The sequence below is a fragment of the Lactuca saligna genome, chromosome 6 (genome assembly GCF_052625555.1).
Source record: "Lactuca saligna cultivar CGN05327 chromosome 6, ASM5262555v1, whole genome shotgun sequence".
NCBI classification, from domain to species: Eukaryota; Viridiplantae; Streptophyta; class Magnoliopsida; order Asterales; family Asteraceae; genus Lactuca; species Lactuca saligna.
The window spans coordinates 19,110,315-19,134,960 of NC_136422.1; positions in this window are offsets into that span (position 1 = coordinate 19,110,315).

The window sequence follows — 24,646 nt, forward strand, 5'->3', positions numbered from 1 at the left end:
ATCACCGCCCTTTTCATTTTGAGAATGGAGTTACCGAAAGGGTTTGATAGTGATAATGGTCAATCTAAAAGTATTTTAAATACAAGTATAAAACAAAATCCAATTTTATTAATAGAATGTGAGTTTATATTATCCTTGAAAATGCACATTCTCTTTATATTCTGTTGGTGGAGCTCGGGTGGTTAACCGACACATCAATCTAGCGTATAGTTGATAATGATATGGAACTCGCGAATATCATGCGTAACTTGAGTCACAGGTCATGTGATTTTGTATGGTTAATTCTAAATCTATTTAATGTGAATCTTATGTTATCCATAAAAGTTGTACGTTCTCTTTATATCTTGTTGATGGAGCTTGCGTGGTTAACTGACACGACAATTTGAGAGTATAGGTAGAGAATGATGTGGAACTCACGAATTTCAAGCGTAAGTTGAGACGAGGACCACACAATTTTGTATGGTCTGTTCAGTTATCCACGGTGACCACATCATTGAATTTTAGATGAACATAATCCGATATTCACATGCCATTGATAGTCAATGAATCTCAAAGATCTAGGAATTCCGTAGCGATTGAAATTAGCAAAGGGCTTTGCCTACCTAAATAACTTTTTGGTGTGTTTATGGAATCCCTTTACACATCATGGAGCCAAATATGGATCCTAGCCTTCTACAATTATTTTATTTAGGGAAATTATTTTCTACGGATAAGTAAAATATACTATAATGGAAATTGATATTGAATGATGTATATAACCTTATCCACTAAAATCTACTGCTATAAAACCTTTGAATGGATTAACTATGATGATGATCAATCTTGTATGAATTCGTAGTTTTGGAAAAGTTCTTACAAAAGAAAGGAAAGATCATGCTTTGATAAAGCTTTTCCTAGGTTACTCTAAACATTGCATTCTAATATATTAGAAAGAGCAATTGTCAAATGTACGTTGTAAAAGGACATATTGAAGTAAAATGGAATTTCCTTGAGTTAGGGGTTAACTAGGGTTAGTCGACTAGCTGACATGTATATATGATCAATTTATTTTGATTTTGATATGAACAACTTGAAATGACCTTGAAGGAGTTGTGTAGCATGTTAAGATTTCCTTTTGGAACTAACATTGCCAATCTTAGAAACTCAAAATTCAAACACTCCTATAAATTTACTATCACGAATAAAAGTGTAAATGTGAAGAAAGTCAATTATCCATGGGTTAAAAGACGATTAGTGATGGTATACCTATCACACCCCCGAACTAGAACGATGGAAAAGTCTGGGTGTATATTACGTCATTGTATAGTATCATAACAACTGAATATAAATGAATCAAAACATTACAACTATTGCATTGAATATTTAATAAGTTTATATTGTATTCAAATATTGTTTACATGATATCAAATGAATGTGAAAAAAATGAATAACATGATGCAAACACATCCCATTCACCAAAACCTCTTGTGGTTATCTATTTACTAATTTCCTGAGAATACAAGTGATTTTGAAAAGTATCAAGAATTAAGTCGGTGAGTTCATAAACATTTGTATGAAAAGGGTTTGTAACTATTACGTGAAAATGATATTGAATACTTCCAGAAAATCCAATATTTTCTTAAAAATGAGTTGTAAGTCTTAGTTCCCAAGACTAGAAATGTAAGTAATACTATACTTTAAAATGATGTAATGAAGTTTTATCTTTATATAAAACTACTTGAAATGTATGTTACCCCATAAATCAAATGTTTTGTTGATACCCTATATGCGTTATTATAACCATACTAATGCCACTAATTTCCTGAACGACTCGCTTCAGACGTCGGAACTAGTACGACATTTGTCACCCCAGTTCTGCCGGTCTAACTGTAGCTACTAGTTTAGGTGCAAGGTTGTCAATCCCGTATAGATCTATACACAAGTGTCATGGTTTCCCTACAAGAGACTCTAGTTATAATGTAAGTCTTAGGTGTGTACTCTGTTAGGTACGATGAAGCCAAATGTCTCACAACCACTATCAATCGATTTAAATGCGCTGAAAACTCCTTTTTTGTAATTAAAACAATTATACCTTTAAATAATTATACGTTTCTTCTGAAATGATAGTGTAGTTTTGTGACTCCCAAACTATGTCAATTATAATTTATCATATTGTTTAGTTTCAAAATGTAAAGTCAAACATCATATTTTTGGGTTGTCACCCACAAAATAGTGAAATAACTAAAATGTACTCCTTGGATTTAGCTTCTCACGTTTGCCAAAACATACTATTCCCTTCCAAGGCAAGATCTTCAATAGTAAGTGGTAGGCGACCTGGAATTCCAAGGGTTTCCATTGCTTATCAGCATAACTCTTTTGCCGATCCCGGGATGCCTTTAATCGTTTGCGGATCTAAAAATTTTTCTCCATAGTTTCCCGTATGATCTTCGGGCCGATGAGTGTGCTATTTGGTACTTGCCCCCTTGCTAGTTGCATGCCACCCACCTCAACCCAAAACACAGGTGATCTACACTTGCGTCCGTAGAGGTGCTCGAATGGTGCGACTTTTATGTTAGTGTGATAGCTGTTATTGTAGGAGAATTCGACAGGTGGTAAGTGGGTATCCCAGTTTTTACTGATGTACGTCACACAAGCTTGAAACATGTCATTCTGAGGGTGATAAGTTGTACTCATGTCGAGTTTGGTCCCCAAAGAGTTTTGTAGTGACTGCCAGAATCGTGAGGTGTACCTATTATCTCTGTAGTCACACGATTTCTTTAATGTATGTCTTGGTTAACTTTTCCATCTTGTCGGTCTCCTTTATTGGTAGGAAGTGTGTGGATTTGGTTAACCTGTCAACGATCACCCAAATAGTGTCAAGTCCACCCACTGTCTTGGGAACTTGGTTATGAAGTCCATGGTTATTCGATCCCACTTCCACTCGGGTATGTCCAGTTGCCGGAGGAAACCCGAGGGCTTTTGATAATTTACCTGGACCTTGGCGCAAGTTAGGCACTTGAACACATAGGTAGTGATCTTTGCTTTAATGTTCGGCCACCAATAAAGTTTCTTGAGGTCCAGATACATCTTCTCTGAACCGGGGTGTCCAGATTCGATGCATGAGATAATAAGCTCCATCATCCTTAACTTCAAGGTTTTTATCCATTCCCCATAAGGCCTCCCCCGCGATGTTCTCGGGTTTTAATGCCTCTTCCTATGCTTCCTTGATTTGTGTGGACAGGTGGAAATGGATGGTCATAGTTAATGATTTTACTCGGCGGCCCGAGTATTCCTTCCGACTTAGGGCGTCTGCTACTACGTTGGCTTTGCCCAGGTGATAACAAATTTCGCACTCGTAGTTATTTAGAAGTTCAACCCATTGTCGTTGTCTCATGTTGAGCTCCTTTCAATTGGAATGTGTGAAGATGGTGCATTTGATACCGTACAGGTAGTGTCTCCAGATCTTTAGGGAAAACACCACTACCCTTAATTTGAGGTCGTGCATGGTGCAATTTACCTCATGAGTCTTCAGTTGTCTTGGGGGATAGGCGATGACCTTTCCTCGTTGCATGAGCACACATCCTAGGCCCTACTTGGATGCATCACAATAAACCACAAAGTCTTCGGTTCCTTCTGGGCGAGACAAGATTAGAGCACTGCAAAGGGCTTGTTTAAGTGTTTGGAAAGAGGCTTCTTGTTTATTTCCCCAGATGAAAGCTATTCCCTTCTGTGTTAAGGTTGTGAGCGGCTTTGTGATATTAAAAAAGCTTTGTATGAATCTTCGGTAGTAGCCAACAAGGCCCAAAAATCGGCGTATCTCCACCGGTGCTCTTGGTGTTTTCGATTTTGCAATATCCTTGACTTTGGAAGGATCCAAGTGTATCCCTACCTCGATGACTACATGCCCCAAGAAATCTACCTTTCGGATCCAAAATTCACATTTTTAGAATTTGGCATATTGTTTTTCTGCCCTTAACGTTTCCAAGACGTGTAGTAGATGTTGACAGTGTTCTTCCTCGCTTCATGAGTAAACTAGTATGTTATTGATGAATACTATCATGGATTTATCTAGATAAGGCGGGCACAGACGATTAATTAGGTCCATGAACACTGCTGGTGCATTCATTCAACCGAAGGGCATTACTACAAATTCGTGGGGACCGTAGCGAGTTATGAATGTTGTCTGAGAGCTATCTTCCTCTTGAATTTGCAGCTAATGATACCCCGATCTTAGGTCAATCTTCGAGAGGTAGCTTGATCCTTGCAGTTTATCAAACAAGTCATCAATTCAAGGTAAGGGATAAAGGTTTTTGATAGTGCGCTTGTTCAACTCTCGGTAGTCTATGCACATGCAGAATGACCCATCCTTTTTTTTCACGAACAAAACTGGTGCTCCCCAAGGTGAGAAGCTCGGTCGGATGAATCCTTTGCTTAGCAGTTCATTCAGTTGGTTGGATAGTTCCTGCATTTCTGCAGGTGCTAGGCGATATAGGGATTTGGCTACGGGGGTGGCTCCAGGAATCAAGTCGATTCTGAACTCCAGTTGGTGTTCGGGAGGTATTCCCGGAAGGTCTTCTGGAGATACATCAGGGATGTTACATTCTTCGGGAATGTATTTGATGCCTTTCAACTTTTGTTTCTCATCCACTACGTGGGCTAAGAAAGCATGATATTCCTTATGTAGATACTTTTGAGCCTTGATGCAAGAGATGTTTTGTAGATTCATGTCGGTTTTTTTGCCATAAATGACGAGGGTTTTGTTATTTGGTACATTAAGGCGGATGACCTTTTCGTAACATAGGATTTTGGCATGCTGAGGACTTAACCAATCCATGACGATGATGACATCAAAGCTACTTATTGTGACTGACATCAGGTCGATTTGGAAACAATGATTGTTTAGAGTTAGTGTGCATCCTACGAATATATCGTTAGTGCGTTTTGTTTTTCCATTGGCCATATCTACGGTGAATGTTTCATTTAGTGATTGTGGTTTCTGCTTGAGTAAGTTTTTAAACCGATAACTCACGAAGCTTTTCCCCACACCAATATCGAAAAGTATGCATGTGTATGAGTTGTTTAGGAGAAATGTACCAATAACCATGGTAATATCCTTCATTGCTTCCTCATGCCCCATTGACAAAACCCTCACCACACCTTTGTTAAATCTGTTCTGGGCCTTCAGATAGTTCCTCTTGAAATTCCCAATCTCACCGCAACTGTAACATGTGTGACTCACCCCACTGTTAGCGATTTGGGTGGTTGGTTGTGCCGGGGCTTTGTAGAAACGGACGATGTGCCCATTCTTGTTGCAATTTGTACATTGCATTTCCCGACAGGCTCCATGGTCGTGGTAGTTTCATTTGTCGCATTTTGGAAGAGTTCCAACATATTGCATGGCTGGTGCTGGGGCGGTAGGGGATGTGATGGCATGAACAACAAAAGTTTGTGTATTCTTGGATGGGTCTTGAGTGGGTTGACCCTTATTTTTGTTCCAAAACTTCCTCTTGTTATCGCTCCGCTTTGGTTGTTCAGGCGCGTGGGTCATGATGCCTTGACGAATTCCCTGTTTGACAAGAGTTTGTGCCAGACGCTTGGAACTATCAAAGGTGCTTGGGTTGGCAGATATGACCATTCCCTTGATCTGAGGGGATATCCCCCAAACGCAACCTTCCACTCTCTTGGCCTTCAGGGTGACCATTCCAGGGCACAGAATTGCCAGCGCGTTAAATCAAACAATTTAGGTGGCAATATGGGAGACCTTCATGGAGTGTTCCCACAATTATTGTTCCAGTTTCTGCATCTTGCTTCTTGGACAATATTCCTCGAGCATCATTGCCTTTAGATCCTCCCAATTCATAACGTTGTCAACAGCTAGAGTTAAAGTTTTAACGTGGCAATTCCACCACGGCATACTTGAGTCTGCGAATGTACATGAATCATACTTGACTTTGAACTCATCAGGGCATGCAAATATTTTGATTACAGACTTGGTCTTCTGAAACCATCTTGTTAAAGTAACAACCCCACTGTCTCCATGATACGTCCTTTGCTTACAGTTCATAAATTCATTGTATGAGCACATTCGCTGGTGCCCTTGATTCTCGCTTTGGTTGGAACTGTTGGTTCTATTTCCGCCTCCATTGTTGCTACTGCTGATTTGGGTCATGTAAGCAACCACAACGATTGTTACCTGCAACTTGGAACACCGCAGAGTCCATCTGGGGGGGGGGGGGTGGCGGTTGTGGAGCTATTGGTGTGTTGTTCTTACGTCTGTTTGACTTGCTTTTTGGCATTTTTCTGCCGTAAAGTTTAAAGGTGGAATGACGATAAGATTTTGAGAAAGTTATGAATCATACATCATTGTAATGGAGTGCCTTGTTTTGTATATGTATAAAGTCTAGTTGTTATTGAAATTTGCAAGCAATTCATAATGGAATTTACTATAACAAGTAAACAATTACATAACAAATAGTGACATTCAATGAAATAAATTGCATACCCATTTCATTAATAGTTTATTGCTAGTGCGTAGTTCTATGAATATTGACCTTGAATAAGGTCTACATAAAAGAGTAGCACCAACACTTACTCGTAAATAAAATTAAGACATGAGTAGCATACGCCCTACTCACCGCAGGTAATCTCCTGCGTGCCATGAGATGAAGTCGAGGTGCCCTATAACTCTATTATCCATCGCTCAACTGCGATCACTTTCTCCTGGAGTGTTAAGTGCCTCTCTTGGTACTCTATCACTTCCGCTCGAGTGGTGGTAAGGTCCTCATGGAGGCTATCAATGAGGTAACATGTCTAAGGTTAGTCCCTCTCCATCTATCGGGTTCGGGCATGTGACATCCCCATTTTCACGGCCAGAAAAGACCAATTTTGTTTATGCTTTATAAAAATCAGAGTATCTCTTTTAATAAAAACGTTGTGGAATTTGTACCTAGAAAAACATGATAATTTCATTATCAAATCATTTCCGAATAAATGTATTTTTATTCATCTTAAAACATTTGGGATGTCATCGTCAATACAGAAACATGAGCATAAATAGAACTTACATTCATATACACTAGTGATCTATATCTCGTTAATCTCTCAGTGTAATGTAACTTCACATCGTCATCTGTGATACAAGTAAACTGAGTGGGTCAGGTTGGGAAACATGGTGAATACATTGGGTTTTCGACCCATAATAATATAATTATTATGTTTAATCATCAAACAATTAACCCAATTACCCATCCCCATTATCTTCTTTATTTCTAAGTACCTTCCCTATGGATTTATCCTACGGATCGTCTCTTACATCATATTTACCTCTCATCTCCTTACATTGTATTTCCTTATATGTTTGTTCCTAAGGACTCTCCCTAAGGATCATCGCCTACATCGCATAGACAATATTGATTCAGGAATTACTCCCTCAATATGTTCCCAACAAGGGTTAGTGCATCATCACATGAATACGTAGTTACAACATCGCCTGAACTCGTAATTCATAGTAAGGGGTTAGAGTATCATCACATGAGTACGTAGTTAAACCATCGCCTGAACTCGTAATTCATGACCTACAAGTTATGGGCCTGCTGGTGTTTCCACGGGGTTGTCTAAAATAGTCCGTGGTCGCCATCTATACTCTGGTAAATGACTACATCACCACATTGCCGATTAAGGTTATGGTATCTCCTTTCATCCTACATCACTTATTCATCATCATCTATTTACCCTATTATCATCAACTTTCTATCATCACCTATATCTCATCATTTTATTTCATCACACACCAACTATTTCATCTACCCATGTTTCATCCGCAACATATTTGTAGATATAAAATAAATATACCGTTTAAATCTTTTAAAATATGTATAAAATTGTTCATCCAATATAGACAGCAAGTATTCAAATAATATGCACACATAGCACATAATTTATATAAAATACTTCATATTTATGTGTTAGATGAAAGTAACTATACACTCACTAGAAAATGTGGTGATTCCGAACTCAGACAACGCTTCGTTGAGACTAATTAATAGTCTAGCTATTATTACTATTATATAAGCGTTAAAAAATACTTATATAACCCATAATAATAGCCCAAGTACTTATTATAAGTTCCTAATAACGTTACTATAATTAAATAAAAGCTATATTAAAAATAGTGTAGGTGTAGCTCACTTACAACGAGTTTTATAGAAAACCGGACTTTGCTTGGAGCAGCGTTCTTGAGTCAAAAATCTCTTCTTTTCGGAGCCATCGAGCACTTCGGGGCTTCCTCCTCGTGCTAGGGAGGTTCCCTAGGCTTTCGGGGGGGGGGGGGGTTCGGGGCTAGAGAGATGTTCTAGAGAGAGAGAGAGTAAAGAGAAGGGAGAATGGGAAAGGTATGAAAAAATAAGGGTGTGAGAGGTTCTATTTATACGGTGAAATATGGCTGAACTTGGTGCCACATGTTATCACCCATTTTTGCACAACACACTTCCGACTTCTAAAATCTGTAACTTTCACATACGAGGTCCATTTTTGACGTTATTTATTTCCAAGCGTAGGTAAAAATAAGGTCTACAATTTTCATTTTGACTCCGTTGGCTAATTCTCGACCGATCTTAAATTTAACAGTACGAGAAGAATATACTGTTAAATGTCCGCGTAAAATTGATAACTTCTACATACGGACTCTGTTTTCGTCTGTCTTTTTACTGTTGAGTTCTTATTCTTGAGATCTTCAATTCTCATTTAGGTCGTGTAGGCCAAAAACCGTTCGATCTAAAATTCAAGTTTCAGGGTGTGCACTGCTAAGCCAAATCTTAGAAAATTCATAATTTCCTCATACAAAGTTAGATTTGGGCGTTTTTTTTGTACGTTCTTGGTTTAACGTATACTAAAACTTTTGTTTATATTTCTAAGGATAAAAAGTCCTCCATCGTAAATTCACTATTTATGTCTCCCGGTGTCGTGCTGGTTTTGCTGTAAAACATCCACGGACCATAACTTCTTCGTTATAACTCGGATTTCGGCATTCTTTATATGCACGGAACCCTTGAGACGTATTCTACAACTTGGTTAAGATTATTTTTCTAAATAATCTTTTGTCAAAAATTCGTTTTTGACCCCTATTATCTCTAAATTGACTAGCGAGGATCTACGGGAGTTACAGGGCATCAATGACCTCAGCAGTGGCGCCTAGCTCCACGATCTGGTTCACCGATGCCCTAGTTTGATCCCCGAGGTACGAGATTCACTGAACCATAACAGGATGGGCCCTGTCTGCCGAACCCCCATGGTGGAGATTATAGTAACCTCGCTCCATTTCTGTAAGGATAATGTTGGCGTTGTTTCCGGCTCCACCTCTCCAAGTCTTGTAGCCGAGTCGGTGAGTGGGAACCTTGGAGACGTAAGGAAGGTTAATGACCTCCGACTTTGCATCCGACTCCTCCTCCGGCTCCTCCTCATCTTCTTCTTCCTCAGGTCCTCCTCGCCTTCTTCTTCCTCTAGGTCTTCATCGGGTTCTTCCTCTTCCTTCACTAGTTCCTCATCATCCTCTTCTAGATCCTCTTCAATCCACCCACCAATTCCCTGGTTAGGGAAATAGAAGTCTCTGGGCATGTGAAATCCTGCCATGTCGTCTGTGCGAGAATAAAGGTAAGAGAGATACATGAATGGTTTATAGTATTCAAAAATACTCCTATAGTATCTTAATTCTTTATGTTTGATTCTAGAGTTTCTTAGTATATAGGATTGGTAAGTTTTAGATTTGTTGCCCACCACGACCATTCCTAAACACATGTTGGTCATATCTTATATAAATATAGTTGATCAGGCTATCTTTATCCCATATATGATTACATAACTATGTAGGTTTAACAGTAATGTTTAACTCTCTAAATACTTTTATATGATTCTTAATATGACACTGTTCCTAGTACGCATGCATGTATACATTTTATGAAACTACTATTATATTTTTAAAGTATACATCTTAGTCAGAGTGTTTTAGTCCCAATGTATTTATAGTTGTTAGTTGTATATCTTATGTGGTTTGAGATACTTAGTTCACTATAAACAATGCTCTGGTATTAATCTGTCACATCCCCGAACCGGAACGGTAGAAACGTCATTGTACAATATCATAACAATTATGACGTCATTGTACAATATCATAACAATTGAATATAAATGAATCAAATAATTACAACCATTGCATTGAATATTTAATAAGTTTACATTGTATTCAAATATTTTTTACATGATATCAAATGCATGTGACAAAAATAAATAACATGATGCAACAACATCCCATCTACCAAAAACTCTTGTGCTTACTTGTTTACTAATTTCCTGAGAATACAAGTGATTTTGAAAAGTGTCAACAATTAAGTTGGTAAGTTCATAAGCATTTTGAATGAAAAAGGTTTGTAACTGTTTCGTGAAAATGATAGTGTATACTTCCAGAAAATCCAATATTTTCTAATGAGTTATAAGTCTTAAGTCCCAAGACTAGAAATGTAATAAATATTGTACTATAAAATGATGTAATGAATTTTTATCTTTATATAAAACTACTTGAAATGTATGTTACCCCATAAATCAAATGTTTTGTTCATACCCTATGTGAGTTATTATAATCAAACTAATGCGACTAGTTGCCTGAACGACGCGCTTCGGACGTCCGAACTGTAAAGACATTTGTCACCCCAGACCCGTCGGTCTAACTGTAGCTAACAGTTTAGGTGCGGGGTTGTCAAACCCGTATAGATCTATACACAAGTGTCACACCCTCATTACAAGAGACTTTGGTTATAGTGCATGTCTTAGTTGTGTACTCTAGTAGGTACCATGAAGCCAAATGTCTCACAACCAGTATAATTTGATTTACGTGCACCGGAAACTCCTTTTTCTTGTAATTGAAATAATTATACGTTTCTTTTGAAATTATAGTGTAGTTTTGTAACTCCCAAACTATACCAATTATAGTTTATCATCTTGTTTAGTTTCAAAATGTAAAGTCAAAGATTATATTTTAGGGTTGTCACCCACAAAATAGCGAAAAGCTATATTTTGGTAAAAAGCTTCCAAAAACCTTGTTGTTAGAAAAGCTATATTTTGGTAAAAATCTTCCAAAAACCTTGTAGTTTTATAAATCATAATTTTGATCATGATTTTTATAACATAGATCATATTTTATTTTTTGTTAATTAGTTTTGCACTTGAAAACTAATATATATATATATATATATATATATATATATATATATATATATATATATATATATATATATATATAACATCTTATGCAAATAATGATTTATACTTTAAGATAAAGATGAAGCATGCAAGTATTTGTATGATATCACCTTAGGAGGGGATCAAATTGGAGATTCCGGCCAAGGCATGACCGAAATCACCTTATACCCCATGTGATTTTGGTCGTAGTCCCTTCTCAAGTGGTGTTTTCGGTCCTAGTGGTTTGGATCTTCTATGTTTTTTTTTATCTAGGGGTGATTTCGGCCTAATCATGTGTTCTTAGCCCACCACCACCGAAATCTCATGTTCTTGGGTCCCCAAAACCGAAATATCAAAGGCATGACATAATTTATGCATCAAATCCTAACTATTTTGACTTGGCTTGACTTGGCTTGACTTTTAAATGTTTATTTGGAACTTGATTTTCAAAGTATGTATGTATGTATGTATGTATGTATATATATATATATATATATATATATATATATATATATATATATATATATATATATATATAAACAATGCCCTTTTGGCTTTCAAAGTTTTATTGCAACAACGTTATAATGTGAATTCATTTATACACAGTTAAAATTTAGACCTTCTTGACACAAAAAATTCCATTGTCAAAATAGCTAAAGTAGTCCTAAATGCCAAAGGGAAAAGGAAGGCTTATTCTGAGCCATATTCTAATAACAATTCGTTTCCAAAACAGGAAAGGACTTAGAAAGCATACATGCCCAAATGTATATTTGAGGTGAAAGCACCGAAACATGAAGAAGTTAAAGTTGATAATGGATCACGAGCCCTTGCTACTTTCCATAGGATCAAAGATAACTAGTTCTCCCATGTTTGGTGTTGAATCAAATATATGGATTCGTAATGTCATCAGAACACTACTTCTAAACCTTAAGTATTAAGTACTGACATTTGCAAGAATGTTCAGTGAATAAAATGAAGTAAGAATATTGAAAGTTGGATAAGATAATTTGATCATGAATATCTAGCCCCTGCTACTGTTCATGGGATAAAAAGAAAACTCTCTTCCCAAATGCTTAGTTTATGGTATTATAGTTGAAATTGTTTATACTATGATTCGTGAGATAGTGCTAACTTATTTAAATGTTGAACACTTTAACATGTTAAAAGAAATCCATGAAATATGTGTAGCTAGTATAGTGTCAACAGTTCAAAGTTGATTCAAATATTTAAATAAGATATATTTTTGAGTTAATATCTGTTGAAATTAGTTTAACTAATGGATCATTCCAGATCGATCACAATACACAATGATTTTAATACATCTAAAGGTTTGGGTGAAATCTATTTGTGGCATCATAGTCGTGGATACATAACTAAGAAACGCATTACTAAGTATCCAGTTGGATTGGATTTTAGATATCAGTTGACCTTGAGTTTCATGATAAATGTAAATATTGTCTATCGTGATAGTTGTTTAATACATCACTAAGTGATGTGAGTATCTGTTGGAAATAGTTCACACTAATGGACCGTTCTGATTAACCACAATACATGGCAAACGAAGTTAAGAATCAACTGGGCAAGATGATGAGACACTCATAGTGAGAATCTTAGTCCAAAACCTTATCGATCATCTAAGGAATCATGAAAGAGTTTCATGATCTATCTCCACTTAAGACATTACTGCTCGGAAGTGTTAGTTGGATAGAGAAACAAATCATTTATTAATTTTGTACAAGATGAGTCGCATTATGCATACTAACAATTCGTTGATTGTACCATGAATAGTGTTACGAGAAGTATTTTGGTCTTGTGCCAACTAATTACGTTCATGAAACACTTTATGATATGTGAAGTGGGATTTAGTCCTCACTAGCACATATGTAAGCTTACGATTAAAAGGCTTACGCTTGTCGTGAAGCGTTCAACAATCTACAACTTAGAATAGAAATGTGTTCTCTCATTGGACAACCCATCAAGAATTTTGGATAATTGATTAACAATCGTTTTAAAAACAAAGTGTATGTTACTCGAAGTGTAGTCTTCCAAGAGAGGGAGATGATTTCCAAAAGAGCTAGTGGGAGCCACATTGATATTGATAATTTTGAGAGTCAACCAACAAAGAGTCTAAAGTTAGACATAGCATTCAATTTGGAATTAAAAGAGGGAAACTAGCATATTTCCACTTTTTCCTTATAGGTCTAATAGAGGACGTCATACACCTGTTACATAAGAGTTTATATTACTAAGGTAAATGATTCACTGGTATGGAGCAATCTAAGTGTACCAACTATCGGAAGCTACGGTAGGCCCTAAAGGCTACAGCATGGAAGGAGGAAATGAAGAGCGGTATTTAGTCTATATGTGTGAAAAAGTTGGCGGATCAAGAACTTAGCCTTAACCATTAGGCGTAAGTGGATCTTTAAGAAGAAACAAGCATGGATAGGAAGAAACACATAATCAAGCCAAGAAAGGTTGTGAAGGATGTGTAAGATTGATAAGTTCATTTTTAGACTGAAATAAGCATCTCGCAAGTGGTATCATTATTTCAATGAGAAAGTTCGAAGAGTTTGAATTCGATAAATAAAGATGAGCGATATATATATGTCAAAGATAGTGGGATTAATTGGGATATTTGTTTCAATGTGAAAGTTCAAGGAGTTTGAATTTTGAGAAACATAGATAAGCCATATATATGTCAATACTAGTGGGAGCATTGTAGTCAACCTTGTATTGTACATAGATAATGTACAATTCATAGGAAACTATATTCTAACTTAGCAAGTGCAAAATACTTGGCTTGGTATGAGAATTGTTTCACTATGATATGCATGGGAGATACAACACACCTACATAATAAGGATCTATGGAGATAGATCTGAGTGATTCATTGGATTGAGCCAAAGTACATGGAATATTGAGGAAACTCGACATGCAGAACACAAAAAGGAGTTTCAGCTTATTAAAATATGTCATGACATTGAGCGATGTGAATGTTCTAGTTCTAATATTGAGCTAAAGAAAGTGAGTCGTGTCCCACATGCTTTTGCTATAGGATCGATCATATATGCCATCAAATGTACCAGATCTGATAACTCATATGCCTCGAGCCTGACAAGATGGATTTTATCAATTTGGTGAGAAACAACAAATAAAGATCAAGAACATTCTTAAGTGTCCTAGGAGGATAGAGTAAATGATCTTGACAATATAGAAAAGATCAATGTAAAAGTTACATTGATGCTAAGTTCCATACTAATAAAGACAATTTTGTTTGTAGTCGGAATTTGTGCTTTACTGAATGGTTAGATTGGAAGAGTACCAAGTTATACACCATTGTGGATTCAAAAAACTTAGAGTATATTGTGGTTGGTTAAAATGCAAAGAGGAAAATGTGACTGCAAGGCATTCATTAGTGACATCTTTTTTGAAATTCAATCATTGATGGTATGTATGAAATGTCTTGTGACTTTAAAACGGTGAACTTACCTTGAGTATAGATCCCAAGTTACATAAGCTCACGTGACACTTACTGATTAAGTACCAACATATTTAATAGTAAGTTGAATGTGAAGCCATCAAATTCAATATGTCATATCAAAAGATAATCTTGTCAACCGATTCCATAAGCCAATGTCATTGACCAAGTTTGACAGTAAGACAAGGTCGAGAGGCATTAAATTTGAAAATTAATTGGCTTAAACACTCTTAGTTTAGTTTGTTTTAAATACGAGAACTTAAAGTAGTATAAGCGTTAATTTGATTTGGCGATTATTAAGTGGAGAGCTTAATATATGATGGAGTTCAGTCATTTTAATTAGCTTATTACTGTGTTCTCACTTTTGCATGTTTTGAACCTACTTCTTGAGTATTAATTTAATTAAATGTCCACAGTCAGTCATACTCTTGGAAGTAAGTAGTGATTCAAGATTATCATGAGTATCCGTGGATTGTCCATATTGATTGGACATTGCATAGAGATTGCACTAACACTCATGAGTACTTATTAGAGATTTAAGTATTGGACCGACCCGCGCTTAGAGATGACTTCATGGATCCAGTTACAAGTTATTATAAGACAATAATATCTTCAATTCTTCAAACCTAGAAACATGTGGGGGTTTTTCTTTATGATTCTCTTATGTGTTGGTCTACTCTAATGCTATCCGTAACTGGTAGTTATAAAGGATATGCCCATGTCTGACTTGATGAAATTGACAAAAACTATGTAGTTGAAGTTTATTCATTCCTTCTTCCATAATAAGAGAAGTGATATCTATGGGCCCCTCAATGATTTGGTGTTGAAATCTAAAGTGCTTGGTTGAGCCCTGATTAGAATTGATGTGTTCACTTTAGTAGTCAGATGCAATCGTCACAAATCTATATCGGGAAACATAATCTTGAATTCTGAGATTGACCATTATCTATGTCTCGAATTCATACATATATCGTAGAACGAATGGATAGTTGATCACTTATCTAAGGGCCAAATCTTGATTAGATCAAGAGTTCGTTAGTTGCATTGGATGGCTAACTCTGTTGATTATTGGAGAATTATTGGTCCTCGTGTAGTTGATGACTTGTCCAAATGGAAGATTGTTGGAATAATGTCCAAGGTCATTAACTATTGGTAATACTTATAATAATAATAGAGTCCTTTTGGGTTGCCCTCAAGACCCAAATTGAGTAGAATAAATAAATGAGAATTTGGTTTATTAATTATTATGGTTAATAATTAATTAGAAACTAATTGGAAATATATTTTCGGAATTAATTAATTATGTAATTACTTAAAAGGTTGAATATTCATTAATCGATAGTTGGTTAATCAGGAATGTTACAGAACCTTGTGGAATTTGGGTTGGATGAAAATCACTCCATCCCACATGGGAAAGGAGTGAAATTTCGTGGTTGGGCCACCATCCTACATGGAAAGGAGTACTAAGCCTACGGAGGCATCCATAGCTATAAATATGGACTTAGAGATTTCATTCCTCCATGCACCTTGGATTGAAGTTTCGCCAACCCTTGTTACTCCACCTCTTAGGGACGATTTCTAACCCTCTTTGGTATTATCAAATTTATCCTTCTCCTTTTTGGTGTCTTTGGGTGTGATACCATTAATGGGATTCTGGTTTGGGTTCTCTAATACATGCAACTTCATGGAAGATCAATATATTAAACATGGAGATCAAGGGCTACCTAAGAGGTATGTTTTCTTATTTGTTTTTAAGTTTTATAGGGTAGATATAATTAGCATGAAACCATAGATCCATAGGTTTCATGTACATTTAGGTATATCGTATTTTCGATTTTTCCGCTGCCTACTTTTGAGTGTATTTGATGCATAGAAAACCCAACAGTAAAATTATCCACAATCAAATAAATATATTTCTTGTGATGTAGACTTTATAAAGTGGAAGGTCCACACGGATCTATATGAAGTAGATTGATTTTTCAATGATGACAGGATGACCTTTCTTTGATTGCTTCCCATATTCATAGGAAGCAAATAGATGCTTGTTTTCAAACTTGAGGAGAGGCAGGCCTGTGACCATTTCACCAGAAACAAGATCATTCATATATCAAAATTTATATGAGCAAGCCTTCGATTCCATACCCAACTGACATCAGGGACTGCCTTTGAGAGTAGAAAAAGTTGAGGTTTTCCAATAATCATGTCGATGTCAAGAGGATACATGTTCTTGTTACGATTTGACTTGATCATACATTCTTTCCGGTCTTCAGTCTTAACATAGTTGTGTTTCTTGCAAAATTCAACTCAACGACTTGTATCAGTAAGTTGAGCCACACTAACTAGATTATGCTTCAGATTAGCTACATTTGCCATATTTGATACATATAAGTTTCCATTGGTGATGACGCCATAACCTCAGATTTGAGAGTTGGATTTGTTGCCATACGTCACATAGCCTAATTTGGTGAGAGTTTGTGATCACACATAAAGTTATTCTTCCCCGTCATGTGCATGGAACAAGCACTATCTCTATACCATATTGTATCTTGCTCTGAAGCACAAAGTGCCTACAAAAATTAGTGAATTTTGGAGTTTTTAGGCTCCGAGTTAGATTTTGGGACTTGGGCACGCTCTTTGGACATGCATTTTGACTTTTGAGCAACAGGTGTCTCGGAATGCTTGTTTCGAGGTCCTTTGGGAAAGAAGCAAAATACCAAGGTCTTTTCATTGATCCGGAAATCATATTCAACATCAGGGTGTTTCAGAACAACTTTTCTTATACATAATGTATTTGGAGTAGAAGTAATCATAGTGTTACTTGAAGTTGCAATATCTTTTTCAACACTTTTAGCTTTCCACTCAAACTTTTGTTTTGAATTATTTGAAGATTTTTGAGTGACAATGTTTTTAACAAAGCATTCTTTGTTTGCTGCTATTGATGGTACATTTGGTTTTGAAAGTTGTTTTGGTTTAAAAACCATAGCATCAGATTTAGCAATAAAAATAGAGGAAACAGTCCGAGGAGAATTATTTCTTGTGGGAATAGTATCAACAATTTTTTTCGGAATGGGACTGGAAACTTTGTTTTGAACTACCGAGCTAGGAAGAACGGATGGCCTTTTAATAATCTTAACAGGCGCAAAATGTGTTATGAATCCTAGTGGTTGAGCTTACAATTGAAGATACTTTCTTTTTGGAATTCGCAATGAACCTGGAGTCATGCCTTGACCTAATTTCTTTTTTGAGGGAATTTTTGGCTTCTATCTTAGAATCGACAACATCTCTCTCATTCAACGAAGGTTTTTTCCTGGAGTCAGATGATGACTTGGAAGTTTGGCCAACAGATGGGTTGTTAAACTTGAGTTTAATTGGCACTAATGTGGTTTTTGAAATTACTTGAGAATTAGAAACACAAGAATCAGATGAATATTCTACTATGATTTCTTCTTCAATGTCACTATCAAAAGATGCCCAGACAAAATCTGATTTATCCAAATCAAGCCCAGTTGTCGCCAGAATAATTTCTTCAACAATACAATTGTGAGGAGGACTGTGGTTTGGAATTTGAACTACAGTATTGAGAATACTTGGGAACATTTCCGAGGAATGATTTAGGTCCAGGGTTATCAGAGGTGGAAGAGACGTGGAATCAGGACATTTGACAACTATTGGATGAACCTCAGGAACCAGGGATGAAAATTGGCCCGAAGTCTCAGGAAGGGGTGACAATGGCAAGACAGGGGCATCAGAATGTTTGTGGTTCATAATATCTCCCATAAAAGTTTAATTTTGTAGCTCCTTCAAGGGACGAGCAATAGGTTTCAAAAACTCGCTTTCGAGACCAGGTGCTTTAGACCAAGGATGATGAAAATTACAAGTCATCCATTTATTTGCTTCAAGAATATCTATGGAATTATTCAAAGCATCTACTTTCTCTTTGAGACATTTTTATCAGATAGTAAAACATTTCTTTCAGAATAAGTGATTTCCCATTATTCCTAAAGAATAATACATTCATATTTTGACATTAAAATTTTATGCTCCAAAGACTCAAACTTAAGCTTATTATCCTCGAAACGTAATCTAAGACGACTTATTTCACTCTCCATATTCTAACTAGCTTCAATCGCAGACTCATAGGCTTTATAAATGATGTTTATATCTGACTGGATCTGGGTTAGATATGGTTCACAAAGAGATAAATCAAAAGTATTATCAGTAATCATAGATTCTACCTGTTGAACGATGCTTCTACCCGGTGGGTCATTAGTCGCCATGTAGCAGTAGTTTGGTTCAGCATCATCAGAATCTTCCTCTGATCCAGATGACCATTAGCCTTCATCACATTCAATTGTTTGTCTTGCTATAAGACACATGCTTCTACTGGTACTCACATCATCGTCATCACCAGGTGACCAATATTCTTCCACATCTCTCGATAGAGTGATAACAAATGCTTTTTCACTAGCATCCATTTCTTGAGTTCGACGTGTTTAGTATGTAGATTCCTTCATGTTGGGTTTTTGTGGTCTTTAACCAAGCAGTCTTTGGCATAGTGATTTGCATGACTACACTTGTGACAAACGATCTTTGGTTTTTCTAACTCAGAGTCTCGTGAGATTCTGAGGTATGGTTCGGTGTAGAGATGTTGGGTTTATAAGTAGGAGGATTTTCTAATGGTTTAGGAAATGGTTTGGGATTACTTTGATGAGGAGCTTAGAAACAGTTGTGATATGTTTTGTGAGTGGAATTGAAGGGACACGTATATTTTATGGAAAGCAAAACAAACTCTTGTTGAAAGCTTAGTTCGGAGTCCATTGCTTCAGGTTCAAGGTCTCCATCAAACTGATAGTTTGAAGTAATAGGAACAGGTAAAGTTGGTGGACAGGTTGAACATATGAGATAGTTGGGATTACAGCTTTGAAAGGGTTTGAAATTGAAGGATTCAAGACATGAGGATCAAAAAATCTAACAAGAGCAAACGAACCTCCTGAGAGTTCTCTTATGGTTTGTGCAACATTTGATTCATGACCTTGAAGTTTGTGAAACAAGTGATAAAACTTCAACTTCTTCAGAGATCCAACAGTCTAAAGGCACGATTTCACGTTTCCCCATCCTTTACCAACACTATTAACGAACTTGAGATTGTATTCAAGTGGAGTTCGGACAATCCCATGAGTTGTCATATTGTTGACGAGGATTTGGTATCTGTTAGAGGTTGAGGCAACTGATCACCTGAAGTTTTGGTGAAAGTATCAAACTTGTTGGCAACAGAAGTCAAACAGTTATACTTCATGTTTTCTGATCCTTCAAACAGGTCTTGGAGTGTGTCCCAAATCTCTTTAGAAAATTTACATAGCTTATTATGTTAAAAGGTAGAAGGAGGGACACCAAACACCATTTCAGAAAAAGCAATTTGATCTGCATGCAATTTCTCGATGTCATCAGCAATGAGAGATGCTTAACGCTGTTCCTCCTGTCCCATGAGAGTTGCAGCCGCATCTCTTACAGTTTGTCTAAAAGGAACACGTGGACCTTCTTTTATAGATCTCCAGATAGCTTCACCTTTTTCCTTACCAAGTAAAAAGCTTTCCATTCTAACTTTTCAGTGATCATACTCTTCAACAACTAGCAATGGGGCACAATAAGGGAAACCCACGCTATTTACTATTTGCATTGAATACATTTGTTAAGAATTAAGAGCAACCATTGAAGTTAAGATATTAGAGCAGAAGCGGTATCTAGAAGAACTTTTATCCTGAACACATAAATGATCGAAGTACCAAGGTAATTTTGAACCAACTATAATTTGTTCTTATGGATTTAAAGGACAGCCATTCAAACTTTGATACTAATTTTGGGTAAAAGAAACTATACGTAAGGACAATGTTTGAAAACTCAAATTGTGAGTTAATCTTTAAGATCAATGTCTGCTCTTAATTAGATGTGCTAGTCGAGTATGGTAATACCAGTCAAGACTTGAATGAAATATTCAACAAAGTACTCAATAATAAATGAAGTAAACTAGAAGTATAATCAATGTAAAGACATTAAATGAACAAGAAGAATGTTGTGAAAGATCTTGACCTCAAAGAAAAGTGAAAGTGAATTAAAGAGAAATTTTTATATCTTTGGAGTAGCAATTCAACATATTTATTGTCATTCAAAACACTCCTTAACTAGACTAAGGAGGTACGTTTTACAAAATTAAGAGACATTCCTAGGACTGATTAATAATCAGCTACTAACATCTGATCATCTAAAAGATAAAAAAAGATAAGTTCTAAGAAACGTTACATCATGAATAAGACAAGAAATAATAAATGCTCAAACAGACAAGCTGATCTCGGATCTTAACACCACCTCAGACTAATCTTCATTTCGGACTCCATATCTACTTCGGAAATTGGTGACTTCAGATCTTCATACTTGTGATTTCTAGTGGTTCACTTTTCATGTTTCAACAAACCCAAATGGTTATTTCACCGTTTATAGGATCATAATTTGTATTTTGGTAGTTTGACCACCATTTGTAACATTCTGTTAAAATCAAATAAATAAAATAAAATAAAAATAAAACTCAATAAAATAAAATATACAAAATAAAATAAGATTTCCTGTCACACCCCGCTAAAGCGGAAACACGAGGCGTGGCAGTATAAAGGGTTTCATAGCAAAAGTTAAAAGACAACACCAACCATAGTATTAAAAACCATTACAAATTTACAATGGGTTTGAACAACTTTTAAAAGAAATTACAATTAAAATAGAAATACAACACATGCAAATGCTTCTAAAATTGAAGTGTCCCTAAGTGCCACTTACTCGATGATTCCTGAAAAAACATGTAAAACGAGCATCAACTATAAAAATAGTTGGTGAGTACTCACAAGTTTAACAAAATAATATTGGTTCATGAGTTGAAATCAAAGTTTTGATAAAAGTTTCCAATAATAAAAGTATATTGATAAAAGGAGTAAATAAGTTTGTAAACACAGTTCGTTGTCATCATGAGAAATAAAGTATGTTTCCCGAATAAGATGCAACATACATATTCTCATGAAAGATAAAGTTCGTTACTCAAACGAGTAAACAAGTTTTTCATTGCTAAAATGAGCAATCAATTTCGTTGCTACAATGAGCAAACAATTTCATTGCTAAAACATGTATATAAGTTTTTAGTAATAAAAGTTCGTTGTTGTAATGAGAAACAAAGTTCATTGCTATAATTAATAAACAAGTTTATTGCTATAATGAGTAACGAGTTTCGTTGCTAAAATAAGTATTCAAGTTTCATTGCTAAAATAAGTATACAAGTGTCGTTGCTAACATGAGAATACAAGTTTCGTATGTGCATCAAGTTTCCATTCATGAGTTCACAACCCAAGCCTAATGACCGAATCGTGCCCTATTGACTACTATGTGTATCGCAAACATAGTTTATAAAATAGTAAAATGCACTCAAGCGAATCGTGCGAGTGAGGAGTTGTCTAGCTCCTGATAGCGCTATCCATAATAACCATAGGCTCAAAAGAGTTAATGAGTTGTGTCTAGAGATTCCAGGGACTTAACCCCGATATTGTCCTCATGAATTAAAGTAACATACACATACATACGAAATATAGCAACCAAGTTTCATACAAGTCAAAATAAATACAACGAACATAAAAGTAGTTTAGGACATGCTTTTCCACCCCAAAACATTTAAAAACCAAAAATAGGGGAGTGCGTGAATACTCACAATGTGCAAAATATAGTAATCAAGTTTATACGAGTCAATTAAATATAACGAACATAAGTAGTTTAGGTCATGCTTTTCCACCCCAAAACATAAAAACCGAAAATAGGGGAGTGCGTGAATACTCACAATGTGCAAAATATAGTAATCAAGTTTATACGAGTCAATTAAATATAACGAACATAAGTAGTTTAGGACATGCTTTTCCACCCCAAAACATAAAAACCAAAAATAGGGGAGTGCATGAATACTTACAATATGCATTGAGATGATGCAAATGGTGCCTTGACTATGCTCCACTCGTACCACTATCGATTCCTACAATAATGGTATTCGCTAGTGACTCTCTAATCGAAATCTAACACTAGTATACTTACTACTACAATAGAATTATGCCAATAGTGTGCCAAAATTTAATATTGATAAGTTATAAACATTTTTCTGTTAAAATTAAATTCCAATGAATCAATTGTTATATAACAATTTAAGTGTAATTTCTGACTATTGAAATGTTAATATTTAACATTTTAAGAGGCGTTCCAATGATTAAATATTCAAAACTAAATCAATTTAGTTCTAAAATATCCAAAACTTTGCATTTAAGTTTTAATTGAAGTCAAAGACCTCAAGATAAATTTTCTTGAATTTTTGATATGTCTAACTATTTTTCACCATTTTAGTTTCTTGAATAACCATAAATTCATGAAAAATAGTAATGAGTTAAGAAAATTCCCCAAACTTTTTATATTATTGTTATCAAACATTAATAAGCTGGGAAAAATATAAAAATGGATTTCCAAGCTGATTAATTATATTTTATGATTTTTGAGCATTTATTCCAATAAAAATTGAAATAAATAGAAAATAGTTTCCAAAATTACCCATACTTTTTATTTAACTTTTATTATACATAAATAGTCTGGGAAAAATATAAAAGATATTTTTCAGTGGGCATTTCTATTTTTCCTTGTTTTATCCCCTTAAATAATCATTAATTGAAGAATAAATAATAAACAGTTAAAATAAATTACCAAAAAATTTTGTAACATCATTTACAGTGTAAGTAATCTGGGAAAAATACCAAAAGTGGTTTTCATATTGTATAATCCAGTTTTGCGTATTTATGTGTATTTAAGTGTATTTAAGTGTATTTAACCTTAGAAAATAAGAGAAAAATAGTATATAGTAGAGAAAAATCATCAAAATTTTAATGTAATCTCCTACTGTACAACATGATGTTCTGGTAAAATTTCATGAATTTTGGATAATCGGAACTATTTTTCCTCTTTTTAGGCCATTATAATTACCAAAATTTGGGAAAAATAGGAAGGCATGATGAAAAATTCTGAAATTATTTTTTTCAGTCTCGCACCGCAGGTAAGAGCTGAGAAAATTGTTAGATACAATTTTTACACTCCCTAAAGTGGTTTTGTGATTTATTATACCCAAACAAAAAGAAAATCAAAAATCATACTAACAGAAACATAAATCTATGAAATTTAATGAGATGTCATTATTCACCATAGGGGTGATCCACGAATTTATTCCGGATTTATAGACCTATGGAAGTATTTTATATGATTTATTACCTTATTTTATTGCATTAATTATAATAATACAAGAAAAATGAATTATCTTTTGGAAATTTACAGAGCATCTTATTTTGTTGATGAGAATCTGGGAAAAATCGGATTTGGTCAAAAAATGATTTTTAGATATTTATTTGGAAATAAATCTTTCATTAACATATTTGAAAGCTTTTAACAACAAACTTTGATCATCAAGCATCTAAGCTTGAAGATCATCACATGTATGTTGGTTTAAAGATCATTCATGAGTTTGAAATGTTCAAAAATCGTTTTTGAAAGAAAACTTTGGATGCATGTGGTGATTTTCCACCAAAACATGTAGAAAAGTGCATTTCCTTGATTTTGACTTACGTTTAGGTCCTTGGATTTCACCATTTACAACATGCATGTTGTTTTTGGGTGAAATCCTACCACCATCATCATCAAAACCGTGAGTATGTGCAAATGTTCATGATTTTACAATAGAATGGAGTAGAAGATGGAGAAAATCCATGAAAACAAGTAAAAGTTGAAGGAAAAGAGAAGGAAAATGAATGATTTTCGGGTTTACCTTTAAGAACACCTCAAGATGGTTAAGATTTAGAGCTCATGGTGTGTTCTATGACCTATTTTCTGGAGAATTTCGTGGTTGAG